Source organism: Cyanistes caeruleus, chromosome 8 (assembly GCF_971803275.1).
Source record: "Cyanistes caeruleus chromosome 8, bCyaCae1.hap1.1, whole genome shotgun sequence".
NCBI lineage: Eukaryota > Metazoa > Chordata > Aves > Passeriformes > Paridae > Cyanistes > Cyanistes caeruleus.
Window position 1 is genome coordinate 66310 of NC_141708.1, and position 3148 is coordinate 69457.

At 47.5% G+C, this 3148-nt stretch overlaps 1 long non-coding RNA gene across 1 annotated transcript; it reads right to left on the bottom strand.

Moving 5' to 3' along the window:
- Positions 1–641: 641 nt before the first annotated feature.
- Positions 642–2938, bottom strand: LOC147651792 (uncharacterized). Its single transcript, XR_015289770.1, has 5 exons — positions 2623–2938; positions 2503–2544; positions 2245–2408; positions 2083–2161; positions 642–2005 (listed from the first exon to the last, which is right to left on the bottom strand). It is a non-coding gene; the product is annotated as an uncharacterized LOC147651792 (long non-coding RNA).
- Positions 2939–3148: the final 210 nt, after the last annotated feature.

A 3148-nucleotide genomic window follows, 5' to 3' on the forward strand; every position in this document is an offset into this window, starting at 1 on the left:
ATTGTTTATGGTTAAATTTATTTTTTGGTTTTGTGTTTATTTGGAGATAGTATTTTTATTTTGATGATTCAAGGTATTATGAGATTATTGAGTTAAAACAAAATTGTTCCTGTATGGTTAATTGCAGTTTATTTTTGATCTTTTTTTTTTTTTTTTGTAGTTGCATGTACATGTTTATTGCTTTGGTGGTTTTTATTAGTTGTATTTTTGGGGATATGAATATTTATATGATGGATTTTTAAAGGTAGTTTGTTTTTATAGTGATTTCTTATTTTTTAGTAGTTTAATTTTTTTTATTGTTAATGAGGTCTTTATTTTTATAGAGCATTGATTATTATTTATGAATTAGAAGGTAGAAATTTGGTTAGGTTGTTTTTAGTAATGCTTAGGGCTCATTGAATGGTTTTCAGTTTAGTAAGTTATTGAGGTTTTTTTAAGCAGATTTGGTTGTGTTAGGTTTTATATAGCTTTTTGTGTTTTGTTTTACTTTTATGATGTGGTATGAATTATTAGTAAAAAGGGTGTAGTGGGGTTTTTTTGCTCCTCTTCTAAAAAACAGGGTATAATTACTAATACACTTTTAAAACATGTTACTGGGATTGGGATGTAGGGTAGGCCAAGGAAACAATAAACTAAAGCTATTTGGTACAAATTTCAGTACTTTTATAAAGTTTTTATCCATCATTATTACTGAGCTTAGCATAACAGCTATTTTAATCTGTGCTCTTTTACTGTGAAAGTTATGTAGTAGCGACACTATTGGAGTTATTTTTGGATAAGAAAATAAACTTAGGGACAAGAAAGGCATTAAAACCTCGAAAAAAACTCAGAGACTAGAACAACATAAAGGCCTCCACCCTGAGAGACATGAACTTAAGTAACACCATTACAAAGTCCTTTATCCCAGCACACAGTAAGTACCAATACAACATAATCAGCACAGGTTTTCCTTACTCTTCTGAACCCCACATTGGGCAGCAAATAATAAAATGCTTAGAAAGCTAAGACAAAACTCAAAGCGCTGCAGGATAACTTCACAAATGCAGACATCTAGTGTCGATGTAGGAAAAGCATCTAGATTACAAAGTAAAACGTATGTCACAAATTTCAAATTACAGGAGCCTGGGACTTGGCCTTTTACACCTATATCCAGGCTGGGCAGCAGGGCAGAGCAGCTCCGGGACAACTACACCCAGACACCCGTGACACACCAGACAACAGACGAGGGGACACAATGGGGAGACAAAACTTTGGGCCACAAGAACGACCGCAAGCACTGAGAGAATGCGGAACGAGATGAGCCGGGTGAGAACGAAGGCAAGCTGATGAAGCTCACAGAACCCGGGAGGAAGAAGATGCTGACGGAATGACAAACTCCAGGAACCGCCAGGATGGATGCCCAAGAATCTTATGGCCGCAATCCTCTACCTATCTTTGCGTTTCTTCAAGTCCTAAGCCGCAACAATGGATCCTCACGGCGCACGGCTGTTGACACAGCTCGGAAGAAGACGTCTAAAAGACATCCAATCGGATGCTTTTCGAAAGAGATGCGATTCCAAGGCCTCTGAGAGCTGCCGAGCCGAGGAGCCCAGAGATCGGAGATGCTATAAGTGATGCTGGGGTTTCTGGTAAGCCCCCAGAAGAGATAGGGCAAGGCACGTACAACACAAGAGGCACAAAAGACACAGAAGGCACGACGGACAAGTGACACGCCACGCCCCGAGGCTGCTCTGTCCTGCACACCTCAGCACGGTGAACAAAAGTGAGGCTCTCCCACCGTGCGGCCTAAGGGGCCACAGCCTGGACCTCCCCGTCCCCAAAGCTGACTCAAATATCCCAGGTCACAAGTCCCGACCCGGCACCCCGCTTTCATCCCCTCTGCGGGTCGTAGCCTTTGACTCAGCTCTCGGATGCCCGCTGGGGAGGATCCACACGGAGCGCCAAGGAAGGCCGCCTGGCCGTCCGGGAAGTTCCTGCCATCGCCAGGCTGTCGTCTCTCCGTCAGCTACCAAAAATAAAACAGAAAATCAGCAGCTGATCTTTGCAGGGCGTCGGCCAAAACCCGACAATTCTGCTACTCACGGTCTCCTGCGAACGGCCGTGTCCTGAGGCCGCACGATACGGCCACGCCGGGACCAGGCAGCGTCGTCGCAGGGCGCGCCTGAGTTAAGAGAAGAAAAAGTGATGTGGCGTTGCTGAGACTTGAACAGGCCCTCGCTCCTCCTCCCGACATCCCCAACTCACGGGAAGCCCTCGGCCCCTTCCTGAAGGCCACCCACACGGCCCCTTTACGTGGAAAAGGCTCCGTCACGCGGTCCCTGTAACGCTTCCGCAGGGCTCACGGGAGCGGCGAAGCAGGCGTGCCGGCCGGCTGGTGACGGGGTCTCGACGAAACGCGACTGGACCGCCTAAAGCACGCAAACAAGAAGGGACGCTTGGCGTTGCACCAGAAACTGAGAGCTCAGCGATAACAACAGCCTCCCTCCACCGGTCAACGCTCACCTTGCCCACTTCACCTTGACTGCTGCTAGCTGGCTCTATTTCCTAAAAATAAAGACAAAGAGGAGACCTGTAACACAGTGACCGGTTCCAGTTGCCCTGCAAAGACAAACATTGACTTACCTTCTCTGGGGAACCCCCTTACCCTGGATGGGGCGCTCTGCCACCGATTTCATCCGTCCGCATCTGAAAGAGAGCTGAGACAAAAGTCAAAGTGCTGCAGGGTAACTTCACAGCTCCAGACATCTTGTGTTGATCTAGGGATATGTTCTAGACCCCAGCTACACCCTACATCACAAATTTCAAATTACAGGGGCCTGGGACTTGGCCTTTTACACCTACAGCCGGGCTGGGCAGCAGGGCAGAGCAGCTCCGGGACAACTACACCCAGACACCCGTGACACACCAGACACCCGACGAGGGGACACAATGGGGAGACAAAACTCTGGGCCACAAGGACGGCCGCGAGGACTGAGAATGCGGAACGAGATGAGCCGGGTGAGAATGAAGGCGAGCTGATGAAGCTCACAGAACCCGGGAGGAAGAAGATGCTGACGGAATGACAAACTCCAGGAACCGCCAAGACGGAGGCCCAAGAATCTTACGGCCGCAATCCTCTACCTATCTTTGCGTTTCTTCAAGTCCTAAG